The sequence below is a fragment of the Nelumbo lutea genome, chromosome 6 (genome assembly GCF_056320005.1).
Source record: "Nelumbo lutea isolate HS-2025 chromosome 6, American lotus-T2T, whole genome shotgun sequence".
Lineage (NCBI taxonomy): Eukaryota > Viridiplantae > Streptophyta > Magnoliopsida > Proteales > Nelumbonaceae > Nelumbo > Nelumbo lutea.
Window position 1 is genome coordinate 19,682,938 of NC_142689.1, and position 17,499 is coordinate 19,700,436.

At 40.9% G+C, this 17,499-nt stretch overlaps 1 protein-coding gene across 2 annotated transcripts in view; it reads left to right on the forward strand.

Annotated features, from left to right (window-relative positions):
- The window catches only part of LOC148847763 (Nucleotide/sugar transporter family protein), a 62,490-nt gene extending 45,592 nt beyond the window's left edge, over nt 1-16,898 (forward strand). The window contains exon 13 of one of the 2 annotated variants that reach the window (XM_088948315.1): nt 16,409-16,898. The gene's annotated coding sequence lies outside the window, so the exon portion shown is untranslated. The remainder of the gene's footprint in view (nt 1-16,408) is intronic. The other variant, XM_088948316.1, reaches the window with a different exon arrangement.
- The last annotated feature ends 601 nt before the right edge of the window (nt 16,899-17,499 follow it).

The following is a 17,499-nucleotide window of genomic DNA, read 5'->3' on the forward strand; positions in this document are numbered from 1 at the left end:
ATGGTGTGTGATCAGCTTTGATTTCTTTGTGTGAGAACAAGCTTTCTTGTGTCCAGAATTGTGGCTGAACTGAGACTGCAACCTGTTTTTGACTGTACTGTGAGTCTGAACTGAACTGAAAACTTGTTCTCTAGCTGGATTGTGACTGATCAGATTCAGCTTCTATGTCTTCTGAAGATTCTGGTATGTCTGGTGTTACCTCTAGTCAAAGTGGGATGAGCGGAGGTTTTGACATGAGTTTTTCTATGGCTGTGATTCCCTTTAATGGCCTCAATTACCTAGAATGGTCAAGGGGAATCAAGCTCTACATAACTGCAAGTGGAAAAGCGGGGTATATCAAGGGCAGAATCAGAGAACCGTAGTCTAGTGGTGTGGAGCATGATAGGTGGGACTAGGAAAACAACATGGTGATGTCATGGCTGTTATTGTCTATGCTGCCACAAGTGAGAAAGACCTTCATGAGATATGGGAGCAGGCATAGTCTACATACTCCGAACAACAGCATTATGCCAAAATATATCAATTGCAGGCTGCCTCCTCAACTTGTAAACAGGGGGAGAGGAGTCTCTCTGTCTACTATTCAGACCTGACTTCTGTTTTGAAGGAACTAGATCACTATCAGAATATAGACTGGAAATGTGATGTAGATACCAAAGCATACAAGTCTCTAGTTTCCCAACAACGGGTGTTTGCCTTTCTCTTAGGGCTGGGTCCCACATATGAATCTATCAGGGTTCAGATATTGGGGGGTAAAGACCTCCCATCCGTTCAAGAAGTATATTCTCTAGTAAGTCAGAAGAGAGCAGACAGAATATGATGAATAATCCTGAGGGAGAGCATGTTGCTTTAGTAGCTAAAGGGAGTGTTGCTACGGGTAGTGAAATTCCTTCAAGAAGAGTGGCTTCCAGAAGAAAGTTGATGACAAAGATATGCTATGGTGTACACATTGTCAAAAGTCTAGGCATACTCGGGAGACATGTTGGGAGCTTCATGGGAAGCCAAAGTGGGCTCAGGAAGTGAGTAAAAAGCTGGATCAAAATAAGAAGCCAGGACAGCAAGGTCAGAGGAAGTTTAATGCAGCAAATTTAGCCTCTCAAGAACCTCAATCATCTACCACTACTATGAGTCCTTCCGGGACTGATCCGTGGGAAGATATCATTAATTCTTTCCATGACCATTTGGAGTTGTATAGGAGGGCAATCCACCAGATGGATTCTACTGCTCCACCCTTTACTTCCTTTGCATCTACATCAGGTAACGGTAATTCTGTCGTAGCTTTCCATGTGTCCTCTCATCCCTTAGACTCCCCTTGGATAATAGATTCTGGAGCCTTGAACCATATGACGGGTAAGTCCAATTGTTTTTGTTAGAGTGAGCCGAATAAGGGTAGTTTAGTCAACTTGTCTTTGTTAAGTTGTATGCTTATGTGGCAGTTTTATTAGAGACACACTGCCCCACACTTAAGTAAGGGCAGTTTAGTCTTTGTACAAGTAATTAGAGACTAATTACTATTAAGGGGTCGACTGATAGGGTTAACCCATCAGATTCGACAGTCCCTTCATTTTCCTTCTTCTTCTTCTTCTTCTTCTTCTTCTTCTTCTTCTTCTTCTTCTTGCTGGTTCGGGTTACTGTAGCAGCAGTCGAAACATGGTATCAGAGCAAGGTTCCTAACCTACTTCAGTTCGTGAACATCTCAGCAGTGTTCGTGACCTCTCTTTCTTCATTTCTGGGCTGTCAATGGAGAAAATTGGTTCGTCCTAGGTCTGAAACATCTCAGCTCGTCTCTCTCTGCTGCGCATAACCTTCTTCATTAAGAAAATGACTTCAGCAGTGAATGGTTGGTTGAAACTCTCAAAAGAAGGTCGGTTATTTCTTCTCCTCGTGCTGTTGGTCTTTCTGGGTAGAAAACCTTCAAGAACCTGCGAGTACTGATCAGAACCTAGAGAACTAGGTTTATTGTTGCCCTAGTTCTTGGAGAAAATCCCAAGAACGGGATGTGTTTACAGTAGCCGAATGGTGCAAGGGCTGCTGTAAGTGGCTGAATGGTGTAAGGGCTGCTGTAAGTGGCCGAATTGTGCAAAGTGTAATGCAGTGACCTAGCTGAGTTCTTTGTGGCCGTGTAGTGCCCTCTTAAAGTTGTTAAACAGGTCTGTACCGGGTGTAATAGATATGACTATGTGGTGGTGCTTGTGAAATCAGTAGTGGTGTGAACAAGAACAAGGCTTGTGTACCTATTATTGTGCTTAGGGACTGCTATAGGTGTTGGAACATCAAACTCCTAATAACAGCACTCGGTTGGTAGCTGGGAATTCAGGTTAGAAGCAGCGGTGAAAGAGTATCCTGGCAGCAATGGGAGATGGGTATAATGATCAGAAACCTAGTGTGGTAGTTCCCTCTGACTACAGATGACCTCAATTAAACTGAATGGTGAGAACTATGTTCCATGGGCCAAATTAGTGGAAGTTTTCTTCAAGGCAAAGAGGAAAGTGAAGCATGTAAAAGAAGATAAACCATCGGCTGACTCTCCAGGGTTTGATGATTGGGAACAAGAGGATGCTCAAATCATGACCTGGCTATGGAATAGTATGGAACCAAAAATTAGTGCCAACTTCATGTTCCTAGTTACGGCTAAGGATATATGGGAACATGCTAAGAAGTTGTATTCTGGACAAGATATCGACTTTATCAAGAATACTTTGATTTGCAACAAGGAAACAAAACCCTAGAAGAGTACTATGCCTGCATGAAGAATATCAAAAATGAACTCAATGTCTATCATCCCCTCACTCCAGATGTTAAAGTTCAGCAACAACTAGATGTTACAAGATTCTTAGTGGGGTTGAAATCGGAGTATGAACTAGTTAGAGCCCAAATATTAGGGAGCTCTACTCTTCCTAGACTTGAGGAAGTATTTGCACGGGTTTGTAGGATTTCTTTGGGACAGACAAAGAATCCCACACAGTCTGATAGATCAGCACTTGTGACAGCCAGAGGAGGTGGACGTGGTACAAGAGGGGGAGGACATGCCTCCCGAGGAGGCCGTGGTAGTTCCATGTTTGGCCGGGGTGGTGGTCGTGACTCACGGGGAGGCCATGGCAAAGGAAAGAGTAACTCTGCAAGGAAATGTACCCATTGTGGCAGGGAAGGACACTCGGTGAATTTTTGTTATGATCTACATGGCCCTCCCTCTAAATGGGATAATCATGCTGTAAGTGTACTGCGCGATGAGTATGAACAGTTCCTTCAAACCACTTCACAGCATACCACTGCTACACTGGCCCACTCAGGTATTGCTTGCATGTCATCTAAAACCTCTCCCTAGATTATTGACTCTGGAGCCTCTAATCACATGACCGGGACTCCAAGTGTGTTCTCTTCTCTTTCTGAAACTTCCACATCACAAACTGTTACACTTGCCAATGGTTCTTCATCTCTTATTTGTGGTGTTGGTAATGTTGACATGGCTTCCCTTTCTTTATCATCTATTCTATATGTACCTAAGTTTCCCTTCAATCTTATGTCTGTTAGTAAATTAACCAAGACTCTTAACTGTTCTGTTACCTTCTTTCCTTCCTCTTGTGTTTTTCAGGATCTCAAGACGGGGAAGAAGATTGGTAGGGGGCATGAAGCTGGTGGATTGTATTATCTTGGCGGTTGTGGATCCTCAATTGCTCTTCAGACTTCACTTCTCTACAATGGCATTGTCGACTGGGACATCCTTCTCTCAAGGCACTCAAGATATTAGTTTCGTCTTTGAGTCATTTGTTAGTTTTATAGTGTGAGTCATGTCAGTTTGGGAAACATCGTCGTGTTTCCTTCAGTCCTAGAGTTGAAAGTCGTATGTTGAGTCCTTTTTCTTTGGTTCATTCAGATGTTTGGGGCCCGATCAAGATAGAGTCTTATAATGGGTACAAGTATTTTGTCACTTTTATTGATGATTGTTCAAGGATGACATGGATTTACTTAATGAAAGAAAGAAGTAAATTATTCTCCATTTTTCAAAAATTCCATGCTGAAATACGTACACAATTTGGTGTTCCAATCAAAGTTCTTCGTTTAGATAATGGTCGTGAATACTTTCTTACTTCGTTTCAACAGTATTTAGAACAACATGGCATTATTCATCAAACCTCATGTGCATCCACTCCTCAACAAAATGGGGTGGCTGAACGAAAGAACCGTCAGCTCCTCGAAACTGGTCGGTCTATTCTTCATCATATGAGTGTTCCTAAATGGTTTTGGAGTGATGCGGTACTCACTGCATGTTTCCTCATTAATCGGATGCTTTCTTTCATTTTTAATGGTCGGTCCCCCTTATCCATCTTGTTCCCCACTTTATCTCCATTTCCATTAACTCCTCGTGTCTTTGGCTGTGTGTGCTTTATTCACAATCTGAGTCTTAGAATAGACAAGCTAGATGCACGCTCCATTAAATGTATCTTTCTTGGCTACTCTCGGACTCAAAAAGGGTATAAGTGTTATAATCTCATTACTCGGAAGTGCTACGTCTGTCTTGATGTCACCTTTTTTGAGTTTGTCCCCTTCTTCTCAGGACCTGAAGCACCTTCGTCTCCACCCTTACTTCCTCTTCCTCTTCCTGTTAGTGATCCAGTTCCGGATGTTCCTGTTGGACTAGACTCATCACCTCATCCAATCACTACTGAATGACCACCGATCCGGCAAGTTTATACACGTCGAACGACACCAGCCCCTCCTCCAACTTCTACCTTATCTGCGGATCCTATCATGGCTCCTGTTAGAGTGAGCCGAATAAGGGTAATTTAGTAATCTTATGTCAGTTAAGTACTTTGCTTATGTGGCTGTTTTATTAGAGTACTCTGCCCCACACTTAAGTGAGGGCAGTTTAGTCTTTGTAAGTGTAATTAGAACCTAATAAACACAAGGGAGTCGACTGAATGGAAGTCTAATCAGTTCGACTAAACCCTCCTGTTCTCTCTTTCTCTTGTCTTCTTCCTCATCTTCTTCTTCCTTCTTCACTGGTTCGGACTACTGTAGCTGCTCCAAAACATGGTATCAGAGCAAGGTTTCTGACCTGCTTCCGCTTGCAAAGCATCTCAGCTGTGTTCGTGACACCCTCCTTTTCGTTTCTAGTTGGTTAATGGAGAGAGCTGGTTCGCCCTAGGTCTGAGACATCACAGTTCGTTGCTCTCTGCTGCGCACAGTTTCCTTCATCAAGGAAGGTGATTTCAGTAGTGAATGGTTGGCTGATACTCTCAAAGGAAGGTTGGTTATTTAGTCCTCTTGTGTTGCTGGTATTTCTGGGTAGGAACCCTTCAAGAATTAGTTAGTACTGATTAGAACCTAGAGAACTAGGTTCATTGTTGAGTGGTGTAAGGTGGAATGCAGTGACCTTGCCAAGCTCCTTGTGGTCGTGAAATGCCCTCTTAAGTGTGTTAAACAAATCTGAACTGGGTGTAGCAGTTTGACTGTGTTGTGGTGCTTGTGATGCGCAATTTTTTTTATTGAGTGGTTGTAAGAGGGCCTACTGTTGTGTTGTGGTGCTTGTGATGCTTATGTGGGTCGTAGGTGTGTGAAGTCAGCAGTAGTGTAAAGAAGAACAAGTGTGTGCTCCCACTGTTGTGTTTAGGGGCTGCAATAGGTGCTGAAGTATCAAACTGTGAATAACATCAATCAGCTTGTAGCTGAGAAGTAAGGTTAGAGGCAACTGTGAAAGAGTACAATGGCAGCAATAGGAGATGGCTACAATGATCAGAAACCTAATGTGGTAATTTCCTCCGACTACCTAGGGGTACAAATGACCTCAATTAAGCTGAATGGGGAGAACTATGTTCCATGGGCCAAATCAGTGGAAGTGTTTCTCAAGGCAAAGAAGAAAGTAAAGCATGTAAGAGATGAAAAGCCATCGGAGGACTCTCCAGGGTTTGATGATTGGGAGCAAGAAGATGCTCAAATCATGACTTGGTTGTGGAATAGTATGGAACCTAAAATTAGTGCCAACTTCATGTTTCTTGATATGGCTAAGGATATATGGGAGCATGCTAAGAAGCTATATTCTGGACAAGATAACACAACAAGAGTGTATCAGCTTTATCAGGAGTATTTTGATTTACAACAAGGAACCAAAACACTAGAAGAGTACTATGCCAACATGAAGAATATAAGGAATGAACTCAATGTCTATCACCCCCTTACTCCAGATATTAAAGTTCAGCAACAGCAAAGGGAGCAAATAGATGTTACAAGATTTTTAGTGGGGCTGAAGTCGGAATATGAACCAGTTAGAGCCCAGATATTGGGGGGCTCTACTCTTCCTACACTTGAGGAAGTATTCTCAAGGCATCGTAGAATCTCTTTGGGACAGACAGAGAACTCCAGACAGTCTGATAGATCAGCACTTGTGACAGCTCGAGGGGTTGGATATAGTACAAGAGGGGGAGGTCATGCTCCCCGAGGAGGCCGTGGCAGTTCCATGATTAGTCGGGGTGGTCGTGACTCAGGGGGAGGCCGTGGCAGAGGGAAGAATAACTCTACAAGGAAATGCACTCATTGTGGTAGAGAGGGACACACAGTGAATTTCTGTTATGATCTACATGGCCCTCCCTCTAAATGGGCTAATCATGCTATTGCGGGTGAGGTTGATATCAGTGACAGTAAACCGGCAGACCGAACTCATCCCACATCTACATCTACCTCTGGGGGGGAAATGGTGAGCGTACCGCGTGATGAGTATGAACGGTTCCTTCAAACTACTTCACAGCATACCACTGCCACACTTGCCCAATCAGGTATTGTTTGCATGTCATCTAAAACCTCTCCCTGGATTATTGACTCTGGAGCCTCAGATCATATGACCGGGACTCCAGGTGTGTTCTCTTCTCTCTCTGAAACCTCCACATCACAAACTGTTACACTTGCCAATGGGTCCTCATCTCCCATATGTGGTGTTGGTAATATTGACATGGCTCCTGTGCCCTTATCATCTGTTTTATATGTCCCTAAGTTTCCATTCAATCTTATGTCTGTTAGTAAAATAACCAAAGCTCTTAACTGTTCCGTTACCTTCTTTCCTTCCACCTGTGTTTTTCAGGATCTCAAGACGGGGAAGAAGATTGGTGGGGGGCATGAAGCTGGTGGACTGTACTATCTTGACGGTGGTGGATCTTCAATTGCTCTTCAAACTTCGCTTACTCCTCTACAATGGCATTGCCGACTGGGACATCCATCTCTCAAGGCTCTCAAGATTTTGGTCCCGTCATTGAGTCATTTGTCAGTTTTGCAATGTGAGTCATGTCAGTTTGGGAAACATCGTCGTGTGTCCTTCAGTCCAAGAGTTGAGAGTCGTATGTTGAGTCCTTTTTCTTTGGTTCATTCAGATGTTTGGGGTCCAATCAAAATAGAGTCTTATAATGGGTACAAGTATTTTGTCTCCTTTATTGATGATTGTTCAAGAATGACATGGATTTACTTAATGAAAGAAAGAAGTGAATTGTTTTCTATTTTTCAAAAATTCCATGCTGAAATACGCACACAATTTGGTGTTCCAATCAAAATTCTCCGTTCAGATAATGGTCGTGAATACTTTCTTACTTCATTTCAATAGTATTTAGAACAGCATGGCATTATTCATCAGACATCATGTGCATACACCCCTCAACAAAATGGGGTAGCTGAACGGAAGAACCGTCAGCTTCTTGAAACTGCTCGGTCTATTCTTCACCACATGAATGTTCCTAAACGTGTTTGGAGTGTTGCTGTACTCACTGCATGTTTTCTCATTAATCGGATGCCCTCCTTCATTCTTCATGGTCGGTCCCCCTTCTCTATCTTGTTTCCCACTTTATCTCCATTCCCATTAATTCTTCGTGTCTTTGGTTGTGTGTGCTTTGTCCACAATCTGAGCCCTGGAATAGACAAGCTAGATGCACGCTCAATTAAATGTGTCTTCTTTGGCTACTCACGGACTCAGAAAGGGTACAAGTGTTATAATCCCATTACCCGGAAGTGCTATGTCTGTCCTGATGTCACCTTTTTTGAGTCAGTCCCCTTCTTCTCAAGTCCTGAAGCACCCTCGTCTCCACCCGCACTTCCTCTTCCTCTCCCTGTCAGTGATCCAGTTCCAGATGTTGTTGTTGGAGTAGACTCATCACCTCATCCCATGCAGATCACCACCGAACGTCCACCAATCCGGCAAGTGTATACACGTCGAACGGCACCGGCCCCTCCTCCAGCTTCTACCTCATCTGCGGATCCTCTCATGGCTCCTATTGTTGAACCCTCAAACCTTGATCTACCCATTGCCTTACGGAAAGGTAAACGCAGTTCTACCCTCCATCCCATTTCCAATTTCGTTTCATTATCTCGTCTTTCTACATCACATCGCCAGTTTGTTTCCCTTTTATCCTCTATTTCCATACCTAACAATGTCCAAGAAGCTCTCAGTTCACCTGATTGGCGGCAGGCAATGGAGGAGGAACTTTCTGCTCTTCAACATACTCAAACGTGGGAACTTACTACTCTCTCACCTGGTAAGCATGCTGTGGGATGTAAATGGGTGTATACTGTGAAATACTTGCCAGATGGTAGTGTAGAGCGTCTGAAGGCCAGACTTGTTGCTAAAGGTTACTCCCAGTTGTATGGAGTAGACTACATGGAGACATTCTCTCCGGTGGCTAAGATTGGTTCTGTTCGTGTACTAATTTCCCTGGCAGTTATGTATGATTGGCCTCTGTTTCAGCTTGATATCAAGAATGCCTTTCTCCATGGTGATCTTGTGGAGGAGGTATATATGGAGCAACCACCTGGGTTTGTTGCTCAGGGGGAGGATGGTAAGGTATGCAGATTGAAAAAGGCAATTTATGGGTTGAAACAATCGCCGCGTGCTTGGTTTGGGAAGTTCAGTGAAGTGGTGAAGAGTTTTGGAATGAAGCAGTGCCAGGTAGATCACTCAGTGTTCAGCTATGACTCAGAAGCTGGGAAGATTCTATTAGTGGTCTATGTGGATGATATTGTCATTACTGGCAGTGATAAATTGGGGATTGGCAAATTAAAGGTATTTTTGCAAAACCATTTCCAAACAAAAGATCTTGGAACATTGAAATATTTCTTGGGAATAGAGGTTGCCAGGTCAAAACAAGGTGTAAATCTGTGCCAAAGAAAATATGTTCTTGATCTATTGGAAGAAACAGGACTGTTAGGTGCAAAACCGGCTGAGACCCCTATGGAACCAAATGTTAAGTTGAGCAGTGATACAGGAGAAGTATTTGAAGATCCTGGAAGGTATAGACGACTAGTGGGGAAGCTGAACTATCTAACTATCACGAGACCCGACATATCCTTTGCAGTCAGTGTGGTGAGCCAATTCATGCAGGACCCTCGTATACCTCACTGGGATGCAATTCTTAGAATTGTGAGGTATCTGAAAGGAGCTCCAGGCCGTGGACTATTGTATAAACCAGGAGGAAAACTTGAAGTAGTGGGGTATACAGATGCTGACTGGGCAGGCTCAGTGAATGATAGAAGATCTACTACGGGCTATTGCACATTTCTTGGAGGAAATCTTGTGACGTGGAAGAGTAAAAAGCAGACGGTTGTGGCCAGAAGTAGTGCTGAATCTGAGTATAGGGCCATGGCACATACTACCTGTGAGTTAGTGTGGTTGAGGAATCTTCTACAAGAAATTGGGTTTCACATGGATAAACCTATGAGACTGTATTGTGACAACCAAGCTGCACTCCATATCTCATCCAATCCTGTATTTCATGAGAGAACAAAGCACATAGAGGTTGATTGCCACTTTGTGAGGGAGAAGGTCCTTGCTGGAGAGATAAACACAGAACATGTGGGCTCGAATGATCAATGGGCAGATTTGTTTACAAAAGCTCTAAACTCAGGGAAAGTGAATCATCTATGTAACAAGCTGGGATTATATGACATATATTCTCCAGCTTGAGGGGGAGTGTTAGAGTGAGCCGAATAAGGGTAATTTAGTAATCTTATGTCAGTTAAGTACTTTGCTTATGTAGTTGTTTCATTAGAGTACTCTGCCCCACACTTAAGTGAGGGCAGTTTAGTCTTTGTAAGTGTAATTAGAACCTAATAAACACAAGGGAGTCGACTGAATGGAAGTCTAATCAGTTCGACTAAACCCTCCTGTTCTCTTTTTCTCTTGTCTTCTTCCTCATCTTCTTCTTCCTTCTTCACTGGTTCGGACTACTGTAGCTGCTCCAAAACAGCTCCTATTGCTGAACCCTCAGAACTTGACCTACCCATTGCCTTACGGAAAGGTAAACGCAGTTCTACTCTCCATCCCATTTCTAATTTTGTTTCATTATCTCGCCTTTCCACCTCACATCGTCAGTTTGTTTCACTTTTGTCATATATTTCCATACCTAACAATGTCCAAAAGCTCTTAGTTTACCTGGGTGGTGGCAAGCAATGGAGGAGGAACTCTCTGCTCTTCAACATACTCAAACGTGGGAGCTCACTACTCTCCGACCTGGTAAGCATGTTGTGGGTTGTAAATGGGAGTATATTGTTAAATACTTTCCAGATGGTAGTGTGGAGTGTCTGAAGGCTAGACTCGTTGCTAAAGGTTACCCACAGTTGTATGGAGTAGACTACATGGAGACATTCTCTCCAGTAGCTAAGATTGGCTCTGTTCGTGTGTTAATTTCCCTGGCAGTTATGTATGATTGGCCTCTTTTTCAGCTTGACATAAAAAATGCCTTCCTTCATAGTGACCTTGTGGATGAGTTATATATGGAGCAACCACCTGGGTTTGTTGCTTAGGGGGAGGATGGTAAGGTGTGCAGACTAAAGAAGGCAATTTATGGGTTGAAACAATCGCCGCGTGCTTGGTTCGGGAAGTTTAGTGAAGTGGTAAAGAGTTTTGGAATGAAGCAATGCTAGGCTGATCACTCAGTGCTCAGCTATGACTCAAAAGCTGGAAAGATTTTATTAGTGGTCTATGTGGATGATATTGTCATTACTGGCAGTGACAAATTGGGGATTGACAAACTAAAGGTATTTCTACAAAATCATTTTCAAACAAAAGACCTTGGGACATTGAAGTATTTCTTGGGCATAGAAGTTGCCAGGTCAAAACAAGGTGTAAATCTGTGCCAAAGAAAATATGTTCTTGATCTACTGGAAGAAACATGACTATTAGGTGCAAAACCGGTTGAAACTCCTATGGAACCAAATGTTAAGTTGAGCAGTGATACAGGGGAAGTATTTGAAGATCCTGGAAGATATAGACGACTTGTGGGGAAGCTGAACTATCTGACTATCACGAGACCAGACATCTCCTTTGCAATCAGTGTGATGAGCCAATTCATGCAGAACCCTCGTATACCTTACTGGGATGCAATTCTTAGAATTGTAAGATATCTGAAGGGAGCTCCGGGCCGTGGGCTAATGTATAAACCAGGAGAAAAACTTAAAGTAGTTGGGTACACAGATGCAGACTGGGCAGGCTCGGTGTATGACAGAAGATCTACTACAGGCTATTGCACATTTCTTGGAGGAAATCTTGTGACGTGGAAGAGTAAAAAGCAAACGGTTGTGGCTAGAAGCAATGCTGAAGCCGAGTATAGGGCCATGGCACACACTACCTGTGAATTAGTGTGGTTGAGTAATCTCCTACAAGAAATCGGGTTCCACATGGATAAACCTATGAAATTGTACTGTGACAATCAAGCTGCACTCCATATCTCATCCAACCCTATTTTTCATGAGAGAACGAAGCACATAGAGGTTGATTGCCACTTTGTGAGGGAGAAGGTTCTTGCTGGAGAGATAAGCACAGAACATGTGGGCTCGGGTGATCAATGGGCAGATTTGTTTACAAAAGCTCTAAGCTCAGGGAAAGTGAACTATCTATCTAACAAGCTGGGATTATATGACATATATTCTCTAGCTTGAGGGAGAGTGTTAGAGAGAGCCGAATAAGGGTAGTTTAGTCAACTTGTCTTTGTTAAGTTGTATGCTTATGTGGCAGTTTTATTAGAGACACTCTGCTCCACACTTAAGTAAGGGCAGTTTAGTCTTTGTACAAGTAATTAGAGACTAATTACTATTAAGGGGTCGACTGATAGGGTTAACCCATCAGATTCGACAGTCCCTTCATTTTCCTTCTTCTTCTTCTTCTTCTTCTTCTTCTTCTTCTTGCTGGTTCGGGTTACTATAGCAGTAGTCAAAACAGTTTTCAATCTTATAATCTATTATCTAGTCGGGATAAGGTGAGACTTGCTGATGGTTCTTTCTCCACCATAGCTGGTCAAGGATCCATCCCCCTTCCTCTTGGATTCACCCTCTCTGATATTCTTCATGTTCCTAAACTGCCCATAAATTTGTTCTCTGTTAGTAGTAACACATTCGTTGAACTGCTCAGTAACCTTTTTTCCTTCCTCTTGTATGATATAGGATTTGACCTTAGGGAAGACAATTGGTAGAGGTCGTATGGTAGATGGTCTTTACGTGCTGGAGAATAAAGCTTATCTTGTGGCTATTGTATCTAAGAGTCTGTCTAATAAGAGTCAAGTCCTTTTATGGTACAATCGTTTGGGTCATTTATCTTTTGAGTCATTGAAAGTTTTGTTACCATATTTATTTAAATCAGTGTCGGTGTCGGATTTCACATGTCAAACTTGTCAGTTGAGCAAACATTGCAAAAATCACTTTATTTCAAGAAATAATAAATCTGATTTTCCTTTCCATATTGTTTATTATGATGTTTGGGGCCCTATTACTTTAACATCCGAGTCTGGCTATAAATATTTCATTACACTTATTGGTGACTACACCCAATATACATGGGTGTACCCTATGCGGTCCAGAGATGAAGTACCAAAAATCATTAAAGATTTCCAACGCTTGATATTCACTCAGTTTCAAACATAAATCCAAATTTTCCAATCGGACAATGCCAAAGAATATTTTCACAGTGATCTCACGGAGTTTTTTGCTTCATGTGGATCCATACACTGTAGCTCTTGCGCTAGAACCCCCAGAAAAATGGTGTTGCTGAAAGAATCGTCATCTCCTTGAAGTTGCTTACGGGTTACTTATACACATGAATGTTCCTAAACGTTTCTGGTTGGATGCTGTGTTGTGTGCTGCCTATCTCATCAATCGTATGCCGTCTCGCTTGTTAGGGTACAAGGCCCCCCCTCAGCTTCTTTTTTCCAAGGCTCCTCTCTTCTCTATTCCTATCCGTGTGTTTGGTTATTGTTGTTTCGTCCAGGACCTTTCTCCAACTCATGGAAAACTTGATCCTCGTACCATTCCTTGTATCTTCTTGGGTTATCCTTCTTCCCAAAAGGGCTATCGATGCTTTGGCCCTATTTCCAAGAAGTACTATGTCTCTATGGATGTGTTTTTCTTTGAAAGTGATCATTTTTTCCCGGTTTCTCCTCAGGGGGAGCATAAGGTGGAGGAGAAACCAGTTCAGTTTTAGGTTCCCCCTCCTTTGCCTAACCCCTCTCCATTCCGTGTTTTTTGTCATCACAAAAGCCAGTTAAATTCAAGAATTGTGGAGCAACTTGAAACTATACTGCCAACATCATCAAATTCACTGAGACAGATCATATCCAACCAGGTACTATCATTCCTATTGATGTTCCTGATCCTCTTGCCATAGATATTCCATCTAGTGATGACCTTGACATTCTCATTGCGAAAAGGAAGGGAGTTAGGTATTGTACCACCAAGTATCCTATTACCCATTTAGTGCCCCTATCCCTAAAAATGTGGCAGAAGTTCTCTTAGTACCTAAATGGACAGACGCAATGAAAGAAGAGATAAATGCCCTACATTAAAATGTTACGTGGGAATTAGTGGATCTTCCTAAGGGTAAGGAACCGGTAGGGTGCAAGTGGGTGTTCATAGTGAAGCACAAGGCTGATGGCACGAAAGAAAGGTACAAGGCTAGGTTGGTGACAAAAGGGTTTACCCAGGTATATGGTGTAGATTATGCAAAGACTTTTGCCCCAATAGCCAAGATGAACTCCATTAGAGTCTTTTTCTCTCTTGCAGCAAATCTTGATTGGGATCTTCATCAACTAGACATTAAAAACACCTTCCTAAATGGAGACCTTGAGGAAGAGGTGTACATGGTCCAACCTCCTGGCTTTAGTGCCCTAGGCAAAGAGCAGAAAGTGTGCAGACTAAAGAAGTCTTTGTATGGTCTAAAGCAATCACCAAGAGACTAGTCCAACAAGTTTCATCTGGCTATAAAGCAGATTGGCTACAAACAATGTCAGACTAACCATACTCTATTTGTGAAAAGAGGGGAAGGAAAGTGTTGTGAGGATTATTTAATTGTTATTTTACAGTTGCTGTTAGTGTGTTGTGTTCGTCTTCTTCTGACCTTGCCCTTTACCCTGTTCTTGGTTCTTCACTTCCCACTTAGGTTTCCCCTGAATGTCCCAACATGTGTCACGTGTATGTCGTGAGCACCGACAGTGGGTACAAAACAACTTGTCTTTATCATCAGCAGCCTTGGTGTCACTTTTCTTCCCCATGTTGTTATTACTCATTGCAGCCAATGCAACTTGTTGCTCCCCCTTGGTTGTAACCATCACACTCCGCCTACTTTCTTCCTATTAAACAAGGACCTATACCTCGTGAACCAACGAAAACTCTTTACTTCCTAAGATCTGAACTCTCAAGGGTTCATAGGCAGGGTTCAGTCCCAACAAGAAGGCAAACTTCAACTCTGGCCTCTTTCTCTTGGCTCTGCCTCCTTTATCTATTTCTAGTGCTCTTAAAATTTCCTTTCACAACTTTTGGGGAATAATGTTAGAAGCCTGTTCTACCTTCTTTCTACCCCTACCTCATGATGTTCATGGATCTTCCAAGCATAGTTTTCAAGGCACCAAAGCGAGGCTAGGCGACAGGATGGCACCTTGTCACCTAGACAATGGATTTTTTTATGTAAAAAACATAGATCCTAGGGTAGCTCCCTAGGTATTATAACCATATTTCCTTAATAACTATTCATAATTTTCATAAAGAAAGTATAGATATCATAATTTCCTTAATAACTATTCATAGTAGGATACTTCGTCAGATGGATTCTGGTACTATCCCCCTTGACTTACTTTGCATCTACACTTCATCAAATGGATTTTAGAACGCTCAACTTGCGATCACTCAATTATACAGTTGATGATCTTTTATACACATAACAATCACTTTAGTCAGCTCAGTCATCTTCTCAGTTTTCACTTATTGGGGCTTATGGTACTTGTATGCTTGTATAGGAGTGTTGATACTTCAATTTTTAGTGTAAATTCTGTATCCAACACCTTGTCCAAATGTGTCCTAATCACATCTGGGTAAAATATATTGGGGCTAACTAGCCTATTTTACCCGGGTACGATAAAGACATGGCTAGATAGGGTATTGGATACGAAACTTACACTAAAAATTTAAGTATCTAACATGATATGACATCCTTGTATAGATACCTGTGTTTCATAGTACTTATGTTCCTATGAACACCAGTATCCTATCTTCTTGCCTTGACAGTGATCCATCTCAACTTCTCATTTTGGCTACTAATTTATGGACATAATTTTTAATTTCCCAGAACTCTACTTCATAAAGTATCAATGTTCATGCCTAGTTCTACATTCCTCCCAAATTTTTGGTGAAGGAAACATATCGTATAAATAAGCTAATATAAGAGTGTCAGGTACTATTTTGTTAATTTGCTTTTTGCATCTATTTTTTTTTTCTTTTTGGGGGATATATTTCCAGTTTAAAATACGAAATTTAATGTTGCCATTTAGACGAAAAAAAAAACAACTATTAGACTGACCCTTTTCTCTGGCATCATCATGGAGTCCCTTTTCAAACCAAAGATTCAAAGACAAATGAGAGTTGTGTGCTACATGTGGTCTGGGTCAAGTGGAGTGCCCAAAAGTCCTCCATCTCCAAATTGGAGACTCCAATGTAGGATATTCCATCCTTTCTACTAGAGCCAACAATTAGTGAGTAGTGACTTCTGTATCCTACATTTTAGAATCAAGATGAAATACGGCAAGCACATGGCAGGACGAGGTAAAGGATACAAAATTTACACTAAAATTGAAGTATTTAATATGGTAAAACACCCTTTTACAAGTATCTAGGTATCATGGAAAGCAAGAAGTGTCAAATGATAGCCAAACTTGCTTAGTTGAATAATGTCATTATTATTGTTGTTGTTTTCAAGAAAATTGGTTGTTGATTTCCTTATTTCATATATTGGCTCATCCAATTTCTTGTACTGCTCATGGGAGTGATGTGAACCATGAGCATGTCAATCTTATTTTGAAAAACAAGGGGGTATATTCATGTAATATGAGTATATATGCAGCTAGCTATATGTGAATGTCGTTTCATCCATTTCTTACATATGCATTTTGAAATCCAAATACAGCATTTGCAGTGGACCGAATATCATTTCAGTTCATCTTGGAAATTCTTCACCTCAGACAGGTGCAGCAGCTAGGCCAGAAATAAGTGCATGGTTACTTAGATTTCTTTACAGAAGATGGGTGCTATAATTATTTGCACGGGGATGCTTGTTGCAAGGCCAACGTCCAAATTTCTGATTCTGTCAAACTAAATTCTGCCATCTTTTGCTCATATAAGCTTCTACCTATATATGTTTAACTGTGCTGCAGAGAAATTATCCATGTAGAAATTGAAAGATTACACGGATGAGAGATCATAGCAAGTTTGTACGTGATGTGGAATATAATCTCCTGGTTACCATATTGGTTCATTTGTTTTCTCCATTTTTGGCGATGTTGTTAAAACATTTGAGGATGTACAGGGTAACAGAGAGTTGTAATAGTTTAAGGTTTTTGTCCATTCTGTGCTGTAACAACTAACAAGTTTTAAGTGATTGACATTCTTTGTTTGAATTCTTACCTTTTACCCTTTTGTGAGTAACATTCCAGCGATAAAATCTCTCTCTCTCTCTCTCTCCCCCACTTTTTATCTATATCTATCAAAAGAAAGTTTGAATTCACAAATTTAAGAATTATTTAAATATTCTAATGAAATTATATAATAACTTTAAAATATTTACTAAAAATACAAAAGGTATTTCTAATAGATTTAATATTATTCATACTATTAATAATTTTATATTTTTACAAAATTCAACACAAAATTATGTACTAACAATATAAATTATAATTTTTCAGATTATTCAATTTAAATGTTATTCAAGTAATAAAAATTTAACATTAAAAAATAAAATATTAAATATTTAAATAATGAAATTTTTACCATAACTAGATTTTAAAAAGTTAAAATAAGGAAATTATGTAATAAATTTAAAAAAAAATCTTACAAGTAGGAAAGTAATTATAACATAATATTGAAATTAATAATAATTTAATATTTTAAAAAGTTAATAATGAAATTATGTAATAATAGTATAAATTTTAATTTTATGGCTTATTAAATTCAATAAATAATTAATATTTTAAAATTTAAATAATGATATCATTTAAATAA